This window comes from Panthera uncia, chromosome C2 (genome assembly GCF_023721935.1).
Source record: "Panthera uncia isolate 11264 chromosome C2, Puncia_PCG_1.0, whole genome shotgun sequence".
Lineage (NCBI taxonomy): Eukaryota > Metazoa > Chordata > Mammalia > Carnivora > Felidae > Panthera > Panthera uncia.
Window position 1 is genome coordinate 121041485 of NC_064810.1, and position 13037 is coordinate 121054521.

Genomic DNA, 13037 nt, shown 5'->3' on the forward strand with positions numbered 1-13037 from the left:
AGTTGTTTGGACAGGTGTAGTTTTGTTTTAAATGTGTATGGTAATTCTTAATAAAATGCTGATAAATGTGCAAAGCATTCTCTGTGGTAATAATGAAGTCTTTACACTTTGGAATGCCATTAAGTCTTACTTCATGGTTTGTGAGGCTGCCGGCATTTTAAGTAGCATTAACATTTTATAGAAGCCCAGTCCTGCTGGGGAACACGGTCAGCTCTAGAGGGGGTGAATCTCTGTCATCCCCCAGAGTGACTTGGTTTGGGGTCGCATTCACAGAGGTGGAGCTACCGAGTGGTACTCTCCCTAGTTCTGGCCGGCTTAGGGCTCTCCGAACCTCACTGTCAGTCACCCATACAGTGCCACAGAAAAAGTACAGGCAGGCCTGCTCCAGATCCCAATCCTGCCATTTCCTGGTGGTGTAACCACAGCAAAGTGATAGGACTTTTCCGGATCTCCATTCCTATTCCAGTTATTATGCCTAGGTACCAAAGCACCCCAGACTCAATGATATAAATTGACCATTTTGTTACACTCACAAATTTGGTGGGTCAGGAATTTGGACACAGCACAATGGGGATGATTTGTCTTTGCCCCATGATATTTGGGGACTCCTCCGGGAAGAACTCAAAGACTGGGACCGACTAGAGAGCTGGGATCAGGAGTCATCTGGAGACTTCTTCACTCACACATCTGGCAGTTAGTGCTGGGTATTGGCAGGGATGCTGACCATAACATTTACACGTGGCTTTATCACTTCATCGTGGAGTCTCTCTGCGTAGGCTAGCTTGGGCTTCACAGCCTGGCAGTTGGGTTCCAAAATGAAGTGTCCTCAGATCATAAGGTAGACATGCATGGCATTTCTATGACCTAGCCTCAGAAGTCACATAGTATCACTTCTACCCCTAGGTAAAACATGGACAAGTGTGCACCCAGGTCCAAGGGGGAGGGGCACAGACTTTCAATGTAGGAGCGACTGGGTTCCAGAAGGGCACGCGTGCACTGGGAGAAAATATTGTGATCATCTTCCAAAAAGACAACCTGCCACCATTCCCTCCTCTGCTTCTGCACCAGACAAGAGGATGGAGGGAGTGACAATCGCTGAGTACCAGCTAAGTGCCACGAACTATTCATGTTATCAAATTCTCATTCGTTTATTTAAATAACTCTGGATTTAGGAAAATAGAAGGGATTGTGATTATGTCACATATTCTCATGGAGATGGCACAGGCACGGGATCGCAAGTCCCACCAAGCAAGCAAGTTTAGAGTTTTTGTTCATCTCACATCTACTAATATCCTGTTAGCCGAAAGGAGTCTCATGACCAAGCCCAAAGTCAAGGGGTGGGGAAGTACATTCTGCCTTTGTGAGGCTATGGCGGGGTGTGTATAATACTATAATGACAGAGTGAGGAATTAGGACCAATAATTCAATCTACCATACCCATTTTCTAGAATGAAGAAAATTGGATAAGGATATTGTGGCATTACAACTAGTGTTTAACAATATAATCTGGGATGCAAAATACCCATATAAAGTAGTAGGTTATCAAATTGCTAATAAAAGAATAATTCAACATGACTAGGTAGCATTTATCCCAGGTATTCAAGGACAATATACCATAAAGATATCTATTAATACATCACATTACTAAGACAATATATTTTTATGGAACCTAAATCATCATCTCAATACACACTTAAAAGTCATTCAATAAAATCCAACACCTACTTAGGGATTTTTTTTAAGCTCTTAGTAAATTAGAACTATAAGGATACTTTTCTAGCATGACATGTAATGGCATAACACTTCAGAAGCATTCCCACAGAAGCAAGGAAATAGGAAAGAATGCCTCCTCACCACCATTATTTTCTAATGGCATCAGTCAAAAATAAGAAATATAGACAGGAGACTTGGTTTTCATTATTTGCAGGTGGTATTACTGTATCCCTAGAAAATCCAGGAGAAGCATTTGAAAACCCATCAGAACTAATATGTTCAGTAAGGTAGTCCAGATTAAAAATAAACAAACCAAAATACAGAGTTTCCTACATATCAGTGGCAATACTAGGTCATGAAATGTTTATAACTATACAAAACATGTAATATATAACATATATAAAAACATCTATAACCTATATGTTATATAAAATATCAGGAAAAAAAATCATTCACTGGATAAACCACCAAGGACACACGTCCCCAGGGCCAACCTGAACTAGAAATGTGAAGGGCATGGGTGGGAGCAGCCCCGTCTCTCTCCTAAGAGACTTCACTTTATGCAAATATGACCAGGTCCTCAAGGGAATGGTCATTTATTGATTGACTTTCCAGGGAAAGCATCCGTGGCTATTTTTCTTTACTTAACTTGAGAGAAGTATCCCCAGGTTCACCTGGAAGACTAACCAAGTGCTCAGAAAGCTCTATCAGGCGTTAAAATGTAATTTCTAAAAAGTGATTAAATGATCAGGATACTGACTCTGGACAGCCCTATGGAACACAAAGTCTACGTAAAAAGATCAATAATGTCTTGTGAGTCAAATACAAAATGAGTGGTGGCGGAGACAGAGTATTTAAAAAAGGACATGGGACATTCCCTTAAGTATTTAAAGAAAAAATTCAATTTGAGTTCCTACCGTATATATTTAGCATTCTTAAAAAGCTAAAAATAAACCTCAGAAGAGGAGAATTCCCCATCGATGGATATTTCCTGTGACCTACAGCTCCCTCCTTGCACTACACAAGCAAGTGGATTTTTGAGCTGCAAATAAAAGTCAGAGTAAACCTAAATGCTGCCTTTATCCTTCTGCTGTAAATTAAAAAATTAAACAGGGACCTAGCCAGTCTATGACAGGTCCACCCAGCAGCCCATGCTGGACAGACAGACCTTTCTGGAGGCAGGAAACCAGTCAGAGAAAAGTAACAGATCTATGAAAAGGAACTGTGTTTCTTTTTTTTTTTTTTTAATTTTTTTTTAACGTTTATTTATTTTTGAGACAGAGAGAGACAGAGCATGAACGGGGGAGGGTCACAGAGAGAGGGAGACACAGAATCCGAAACAGGCTCCAGGCTCTGAGCTGTCAGCACAGAGCCCGACGCGGGGCTCGAACCCACGGACCGTGAGATCGTGACCTGAGCCGAAGTCGGACGCTCAACCGACCAAGCCACCCAGGCGCCCCAAGGAACTGTGTTTCTTAAGATGGTCCCAGCCTGTGGATTCTGGCCAAGGGGCCCTCCACTTAAGAAGATAAAATTATTCAATCTCTGGTTCTCCATGAGATTCAAGAGAAAAATGTGATCACAGCAGAAAATCAACCTGTAGGGAAAAGGAGCAGTCTGAGGACAGTGAATGGCGTTTGGGGTGCCAAATTAGAGCTCAGTGTAGACGAGGCAGCAGGGAGGTGATCTCTGGAGATGAAACAGAGAACCAGAACAGTCGGAGGAATTCTTCCAGAACTCAAGAAAAAGATAAGGACGTGAAAATTCCAAGAGACAGTAAAGAATTAATGCCAGCAAGGAGAGCAGAGGCACAGTGCCAGAGGAAGGACAGAAGCGTCCCTGAGTTGAGTTGAGGCTTTAGTTCATGTGGACGTGGGGGGTCGGAGCTGGTTGAAGATCCACACCGAATTCCCAGCAGCCACACTGGAGTTGGACGAGAGGTACAGGACGTGGAGGAGAATCCTCTCTATGAGGTGCCGGCGGACCCAACAGGGAAACATTTCATACACTTGTTAAAAAGACTTCATACACAAAAAGACAAAGGAGCAATGAGTATGAACAGGTGGTCCACAACAGGAGAAACACACATGTCTAATGAGGAATAAAAATCACACGAGAAATAATCTTAAAAGCAAATGGTAAACCACAAAAAGTTCCTGCAGATTGACAAAGATGTTTTTAAATGAGTAATCCCAGCACTAGCCAGTATGGGGTGAGATGGGTTCTCTCATACCATGCTGGTGGCTGTCTCCTCTTGTTCAGGATTTCGGAAAAGCAGTTTAGCAAGAGGTAGCGAAAGCCCCCGAAATCTTCAAGCCACTAGTTTTCCTTTCTAATAATTTATCTTAAAAATGTATCTGTGGGGCGCCTGGGTGGCTCAGTCAATTGAGCGTCTGACTTCAGCTCAGGTCATGATCTCTCAGTTCATGGGTTCGAGCCCCACACCGGGCTCTGTGCTGACAGCTCAGAGCTTGGAGCCTGCTTCGGATTCTGTGTCTCCCTCTCTCTCAGCCCGTCCCCACTCACACTCTGTCTCTCTCTCTCTCTCAAAAATAAACATTTAAAAAAAAATTTTTTCTAATGTATCTAAAAGTTGCAACCAAGATCTACAAAGATGGTCGCAATATATTGATTCAGGTACAAATAGATACATAGATTAATCCTATTATTATACAGCCATTAAAAATGGTGTTTTTAAGAGTGCTTATGGCCAAGGAAAATGCTTATGATATAATCTAAGTAAAGAAGACACAAACATTTATATTATATGAAGAAAAACAGAAGAAAAAGACAACCAAAATATAAACAATATTAACCTCTTGGATACATTTGGTTGATTTCTGATTCTTTACACTTTTCAATGTACTGAAATACATCTACAAAGTACATTCATGTTAAACTTATTTTCTAGATTTTTAAACATATAGGCTTAAAGTTAAGTTGCTATAAGGCTTATGGTAACTTTGTTCCATCCCTTCCTTCCCCTCATTCCTGGTTCCCCGGGGCAGTCACATTTGACTTTTTTAGCTATTTTCCCTATTGTTTGTCTCCCTATAGCTACATAATAAGCTTATACTGTGTTTCTTGATTTTTCAGATTTAGACATTATCTGTCGGCTTCCATGAAGATTTAGCTCTTTCACACCTCTGCCCTCACACTCACACTTCACCTCTACCACATGCTCCCAAATTGATGAGCTCACAACTCTGGGTTAAAGTAATATTGTTCCCATTTATGTCTGGAAATGGCATCAACTAAGCCTAAGTACAACTAGGATTGCATTGCCTGTCGTATAAACCTTGGCTCTTCCTAGAGTTAATAATTATTTATGTGTTTCCTTACGTTCCTTATGCCTATCACTAACTAATTCAGTCCCAAATTTTCCAAAAGATCTTCAAAACTCAGTTTAGTATATAAATAGACTCATACCCTTCCTAGAGACCTTCAACTCCCACGTGGATGGCTGGCTCTCTGTGCCATCATCCGGCATTTCCCTTCACTGTTTCCCCGGCGATTCCCTTTGCCTGTCTCCTGGTTTGGAACCCTTGTTTCTTGGATCCTGTGCCTTCTGCTTCTTTTGGTTTACTCTTGTTGGGGTGGAGTGCATCCTCCAGCATCTTTCTGAGAAAGGATCTACAGGAGATCAATTTTCTGAGACCTTGCATATATATGAACACGACTTTATTCTATACTCCAGTTCACAGGCCAGTAAACGACAGCCCATGGGCCAACTCTGGGCCCAGTCTGTTTTCCTTCTTTCTGTCAGCTAGAATGGTTTGTTTTTGTTGTTGTTGTTGTTTTGTTACATTTTTAAAGGGTTGTTTAACAACAACAACAAAGGACTATGCAACAAAGATTGTGTGTGGCTGACCAAGTCTAAACTATTTGCTATCTGTCCCTGAACAGGAAAGGTTTGCTGACCCCTATTCTAATTGTTTGGTTGTTTGGCTGAATATAGAATTCCAGGTTGGAAGTAATTTTCCTTTCCTGTGATGAAGGCTTTGCTCCCCTGTCTTCTGGATCCCAGAATCACTGTTGAGAAATCCAGTTCTATCCTGGGTCCCAGTCCTGTGTGTTCAACCTCTGGTTTTCTCTTTGGAAACGTTTGGAATCTTCTCCTTAAACCTGATGGTCTGAAGTTTTACAATGGCTTGTCAGCATGTCATCGTATGCACTTCCTTTCCTTCAGCGTGCTGAGGGCTCAGAGGGTCTTCAGTTCTGAGAACTATGTCCTTCTAGTCTGGGAAAATATTTGTATTATTTCTTTGGTGTTAGCCTCCCTCCGTCCACTTTCAGGAATTTCTGTCACTTAGATGTTGGGCCTCCTGGGGCAGCCCTCTAATTTTGCCTTGTTGGCATATAATTTCCTCACACTGATCGTCTGATTCTTCCACTCATTGACTTTATTGCTGCTGTCATCCACAAGAATGTAAGTTCCACGAGGACAGGAATTGATCTACTCCATCACCATTGTATTTCCCCGGCACCTAGCACAGTACCTGGCATGGAACGGGCAGTTGGTGAATACTGTTCAATTCTAAAAGTTTCCTCCTGTTTTCTGATTGTCCCTTGTAAAGCATCCCACTCTTGTTTCGTGGACGGGCCATCATCTCTTCTCCTCCTGACAGTATTATTTGGAGATTTTTGAAATTTCCTTTTGCTCTGTGCATCAGTTGCCTTTGTGTCCCCAAGTTCCTTTTCTCCCGGTGGTTGTTTTGGTCTCCGTCTTGCACGGTCAGCACCTTTCTAAAACCTGTCTCTCCTTAGGCTATCCACTCATATTTACAGATCAGGCCCTAAATGCTGGCTGGAAGCTCTGAGGATATGGGTGCAGCTGGCAGGCCCCGTGGCCATACGATCAGGCCCTGGGTACAAGACCCCTAGGTGTGAGGACCTGTAGGAGTCTTCAGACACCCTCCTAGGTGGGACTGTTCCCCAGAGAGACATCTCCTGTCTGGTGTTCTGGGAGCCAAACTATAGCCTCCTGTCTTAAGGATGGTACTTCCTCCTCTCTCCTGTGCCTGTGTCTGGGAGGCCGGGGTCTCTCTGGCCCAACCTCAGCAGAAGGCAGACATCCGGCCTTCTGCCGGGATGGGAGAATAGCCAGGTGATTGGATCTAAGGGCTCCTTAGGCAAACTCTGAACTGGTCCTCCTGTGTTCAGGCACTCTGGCACCCCCTTCTCCAGTTCCTGAGCCCCTCCGAGCTTCTGCCACATGGGGCACCTTGCCTCCTACCTCCTTAGCCTCCTGCAGACTCTGCTTGCTCTGTTACCATTGTACATCAGCCCTCCAGCTTCTACACTTTTGTCGACCTTTCCCATGCACTGTTGTCTCCTTTCCCACTCTGTTGGCCCTCGTGATGTCATACGTGTTCTATTCCTTCATTGCCACTTTGTTAGAACAGAAGTGGAGATAAAGGATTCTGTTCACCATGTTAAGTTCACAGCCACGTCTTGCTGTGGTAAACCAAAGGAAAGGACAGTATAGCTTCCTACTAAGAGATGTGCTAGTCCTGTTACCCAGAATTAAAAGTCAGGTTCACATCCTTAGAGAACGATCAGTCTCGTGGAAAAGACGAATAGGTCTTACTCTACAAAGGCTGTAATGGAGGTGTGTCTGGGCAGCAGTGGGGTTGCCAGAGAAGCGACTGTATCTTCCCTAGGGGGAAAGAGGGTCACGTGAGGGGCAACACTGGGATTATGGGATTGTGGGAAAGGGAAGAGGCCTGAGCTCATAACCATTTGGAGGGCAAGAAGGAGTTTTAGCCTACATTATTTTTTTTTTAATTTTTTTTTCAACGTTTTTTATTTATTTTGGGGACAGAGAGAGAGCATGAACAGGGGAGGGGCAGAGAGAGAGGGAGACACGGAATCGGAAACAGGCTCCAGGCTCCGAGCCAGCAGCCCAGAGCCTGACGCGGGGCTCGAACTCACGGACCACGAGATCGTGACCTGGCTGAAGTCGGACGCTTAACCGACTGCGCCACCCAGGCGCCCCTAGCCTACATTATTTTTATTGACTCTCCTCTCCTGGGTGCTATAACACAGCATTGCTTTCCCACTGTACCACCTGCCCCATCAAGTTGAGCTAAACCATCAAAGGTGACACCAGAGTACCCAAGATCCTAGCAGAGTTGCTCGGAGGGCTGCCTGGTGCCCCACACTGTTTCCTCCAGTAAAACAGACTAATGTGAAGGTTAAATGTATGCAAATTTCCCAAGCGAGCTGGCACTCAACAGAAGTTAGCTTCCACTTTTTTTAAACCAGCCCCCACTTTGTTTAAAGTAGGAAAGAAAAAGAACTAACATGTTCTGTGTAGCACATGGAACTCAGATACGCAGGAATAGAAGTTCCTTTGCTTTCTAGAACACTCACCTTGCCCTTAAGTCACCACTTCCATGAATGGTGGGAAAACATTTGCCACGTCAAGGTAAATGTCTTCTAATCTTAAATTTATTCTGTTACAGGTCAATTTTTAATCAAGTTAGTCTTTTGCTACCTACTTTCCCAAGAGTGAATTAAGCATCGTAGGTAGCTTTATCATCCTGGCATCTGAAAAGGGGCATCTGGCCCTGAATGCCCTCCAGCCTAGAGGGGTGCCCTTGACCTCTATCCTCTCTGCCTCCACTTCTGAAGTCTCCTCAGCTTCTCTTGGCTAAGGCACTACTACTGCTGTCTGGGCCCGTGCCTGGGCCCTCCCTGTTACTAACAACGCCATGGTCCTTGGCCTTGGGCTGCACGCCATGTATGCCCTACCCACCCCCCAGAAGTATCCCCGCTGACTTCTCATTCTCAGCCCCTTTCACTCCTCCTCTCAAAGAGCCTGGGGAACTTTTATGGATCTCTGCCATGCCCTGCAGAAGCTGAGGGGGACTTGGAAAGCAGAGGAGGGGATATTTCCTGAAGACTGGCAGTTCCACTGTACTGAGGCCATGCCACTATACTGGCGCAGAGCATGATGGTCTCCTCCTACAAGTCCAAGTGGGAAGCAAAATGCCTGCCCGCCTGCTTTACAGTCTCCAAAACTAACTAGGCTCCTTAACTCTGCCCTCCCCCACCCAACACACAGAAGGCTTTGTCTCTGAGGGGTAAGAGGGTGCAGGGAGCAGGCCTCGACTTCGGTCTAAATTCTTGGTCACCACACACCTTTTCTACCAGGTTCTTCCCTATGCCTGCTGCTCATTCCGCCACCGACCCCACCCTCAGCCCAGAAGGGACTTTTCCTTTCCATTTTCATATTCTCTTCTTCTTACCACTCTACAGATTTTAGTAAAACTGTGTGCTCTGACTGCCCAGACTCTGGTGTTTTGTTTTTTTTTTAGGATAACTTTTAAAACATAAATAAATCTTTCTCAACAAAGCCCGATTCTTACAAAATGAAAGCTTTAACCTTCATACAAGTGTTCCTCTGAAATGGGTCTTAGGATCCCGTTACCAGAAGTCAAAAGATGAACATCCTCTCCTTACTCTCAGCTGGGTCTGCCATTCCCCTGGAAACAACGGATGCCTCAGCCTCCAGGAAGGAGGGGCCCAGGGCAACCAGGTTTAACAGAGCTGGAAAATTGCATCCAAGAACTCTCAACATCCAGGGGGTGGTCAGGCTGTCCTCTTTGGATCAATTCTCCCAGCAAAACAAAAATAAACGGTGGGTAGAACATTTTTCAAACTTCATTATTAAAGCCAAAAAGCAGGGATGTCTCAGAGCAGCTGAGAGAACACCTGTAGCCAGGGAGGTAAGCAGGCTGTTAGAACATCACGGCCACTCGTGCCCTGTGGGCACTTGCCAATACTGCTCACTTAAGCTTTGAATCAGTGGCCATATAAGCCGAGAAGTAAAGAATTCAAAGGCTGGAGCCCTCCCAAGCTGAGGAGCCTTATACTAACTTCTTCCACATTAAGCTGGACCCCCAAGGAGCTACACCTTCAAGGGCAAGGTGAACTAGATCTTAACCCACCTTCTTCCCCTAGTCCTAGAGGACTTCAGAGAAACCCTGATACTAAGGCAAGCAGAAGAAGAAAAAGGCAAGGATAAAATATCACTAGGAAGAAATTGCCACACATCAACCTTTGATCAGATTTGCAGCCCTTTGCCTGAAATAGTCAAAGAAGCTTCAGTCGACAACTTAATTTAAAGTCATCCATGACTTTTAATAACTCTAGCGACCTGGGAAACACAAACATGAAGCCTGTCTGGAGGAGGGCATATCTATCTTACGCATGGGAGACACCCCTGACAAATGATTAGTCCAGGGCATTGACCGGCAAGCAGTCAAAAACAGCATCCAAAATTCACACCATCATTTCAAGAGTTGCAGAAAAAACATTTGATAAAATTCATTTATGACCAAAGCTCATTTTAATTTTTTTTCATGTTTATTTTTGAGAGAGAAAGAGAGTCAGAGTATGAGCAGGGAGGTGCAGAGAGAGAGGGAGACACAGAATCCGAAGCAGGCTCCAGGCTCTGAGCTGTCAGCACAGAGCCGGACACGGGGCTCGAACTCACAAACCACAAGATCATGACCTGAGCTGAAGTTGGACACTTAACCTGCTCGACTAAGCCACCCAGGCGCCCCTGACAAAAACTCTTAAGCTTGGAATAGCTGGTAATGTCTGTTAAAGTAACATACACGTTATTTGTCAGGATAGGCCAGGGTCATTTCAAGAATTTACCACATTAGATAACGTTTCCCTCTCATAAATCCCATGTAGATCCTGAAGAGCTACAGAGCGGTTCCCTGCCCAGCTGTGTCTCAGGGGTCCCAGTAGGCCCCATCCATGGCTTTGCCTCCTTTGTTATGGCTTTCAGATCCACTATGAGAGAGTTGGAGAGTCTACACGAGTTTTTGTGGCCAAGTCTAGGTGGGGCGTACATCACTTCCACCCACATCCCACTGACTATAACTCAGTGAGATCACATGAACCCAGCCTGATTTCAAGAAGAACAGATATATTAGCTTCCTATGTGCCCAGAAAGGGGGAGGGGGTGGCGGGGAAGAGTTTTAATGAACACGTGCCATTATCTCTGCTACAACCTAAAAAGGATATCTATAGAAAACTTGCAGCAGACATCATATGTAATACTGAAAGTCAAAAGTTTGCCTCTGATATAGGCAAAAAGGCAAGGAGGCCCACTAATACCACCTGTATTTGGCATCCATCATGCTAGCGGTCTTCAACGGCATGAGAAAAACAAATAAAAGGTGGAGGGATTGGAAATACAGCAAATTTGTCCATATTTTCAGATGGTGTATTTTGGACATAGAAGATTCAAAAGACTATACAGAAAAATTATTAGAATTAATAAAGTTTAGCAAGGTTACTGGATATGCATCCAAGATGCCTAAATCAATTCTATTTCTATAGATTGGCAACAAATGGAATAAAAAGTATTTTCTAAATGCCATTTATAGTGGCATCCAAAAAATCAAGTGTCTAGGAATAAACCTTATAAAAGATGTTTAAGTGCTCTACAAGAAAAACCGTAAAACTTTATTTAGGTATATTTAAGGGGATCCAAATAAAAGGAAAGATATATAATGCTTGTGGATCAGCAAGCTAAAAAGTTGTAAAGACATGAATTCTCCCAAAATTGAATTATAAATTCAGTTCAGTTCCTATCAAAATTTCAGCAGGGTTTTTTGGGGTGGGGCAGGGACAAGAGGAGGTGTTTCATCTGTGGAACTTGACAAGCTCATTCTAAATTTTATATGGAAAATACAGGAGTGCCTGGGTGGCTCAGTCAGTTGAGCATCTGACTTCGGCTCAGGTCATGATCTCACGGTTCATGAGTTTGATCTCTGCGTCAGGCTCTATGCTGACAGCTCGGAGCCTGCATCCTGCTTCAGATTCTGTGTCTCCCTCTGTCTCTGCCCCTCCCCTGCTTGCTCGCTCTCTCTCTTAAAAATAAATATTAAAATTTTTTAAATAAAATAAAATTAATATGGAAAATACAGAAAGTCACGAATTGCCAAGACATTCTTGAAGAACAGGTGGGAAGAAGAACCAGGTATCAAGATGTATAATAAAGCTATATTCGGCAAAGCAGTGTGATGTTGTACGGGGACAGGAAATAGAGCAATAGAACAGAGGGGAAGAGAAGCACACCCTTGCACAGGTGGACACTTGACATTCAACGTGGGTGGTGACACATAGCAGCAGAGTGGACGGGGTCTTCTTGGTAAACATTGCTAGAATAATTGACTACCCAAACGAAAAATAACTGAATAGGATTCACATCATGCACCAAGACCCAAATGTGAAAAAACAAAACTGTAAACCTTTTATGAGATAATACAGGAAAATGTCTTCATAACACAAAATTCACTAGCCATAAAGGAAAAAGCTAATAACCCAACTACGTTAAAATTAAGAACTTTTTCTCTTTTTTTTTCTATTTTGAAAGGATTCCATAAAAAAGAATAGTAAGACAAGCCATAAAACAAGAGGGTATTTATGACTCCTATAACCAACCCCAAAAGGCTAGTATTTGGAATATATAAAGAACTCCACAAATCAATGATAAAATCAGCAGACAACCCAAAATATGGCCAAAAGATTTGAACAGACACTTCACAAAAATTTAAGCTTGAATGTTTAATAATATATATGAATAAATGCTCGGCCTCATTGGTAAGCAGGAAAATGAACATTGAAAGGACAGAGATATGACCACATCCATCAGATTGGGAAAATCCTGACAACGACCTCGTGTGGTATTGCATGGAACTCTTGCACGGCTGGTGGAGGGTCAGTAGCTACAGCCGCTTTGGAAAACCTTCCGACATTATCTAGCAACACCGCAGATATGTTTACACCCACCGTATGACTCAGCGGGTCCACTGTTAGGTGTGTGTCCTAAGAACGTGTGCCCGTGTGCAGAGGGAGCCTTGTGGAAGAATGTCCTGAGGCAGTGTGGTTTGTAATCATCCAAAGCCAGACTCACACCAAGTCCATCAAAGTAAAAGAGATCAATTATTTAGTATATAATCTTGTAATGGAAGGTTATGTGGCAGTAAACCTGGTTGGATTACAGGAATGTTATTTACATAAAGCGTAAAAGGCTTAACCAAAGTATATATTCATGTGATTCCCTTTATAAAAGTTTCAGAAGCTAAATGAAGCTATGTTTTTTTAAGGCTGCATAACTACATGGTAAAGCTATAAAGGAAAGAAAATTAATAGTGTAACAGTAGGAAGAGTGATTAAATTCTGTCACAGTGGGGCTTGCAGTAGGGAACATGTGGAATGCCAGAAGTGCTGTATCTTCACCTAGGTGATGATGAAAGCAGGATATACTTTATAACTCTCTGTCAAGCCATATGTGT

At 43.4% G+C, this 13037-nt stretch overlaps 1 protein-coding gene across 2 annotated transcripts in view; it reads left to right on the plus strand.

Annotated features, from left to right (window-relative positions):
• NMNAT3 (nicotinamide nucleotide adenylyltransferase 3) overlaps window positions 1-13037 on the plus strand; it is a 114524-nt gene that overhangs the window by 85437 nt on the left and 16050 nt on the right. The gene's annotated exons all lie outside the window — the stretch shown is intronic.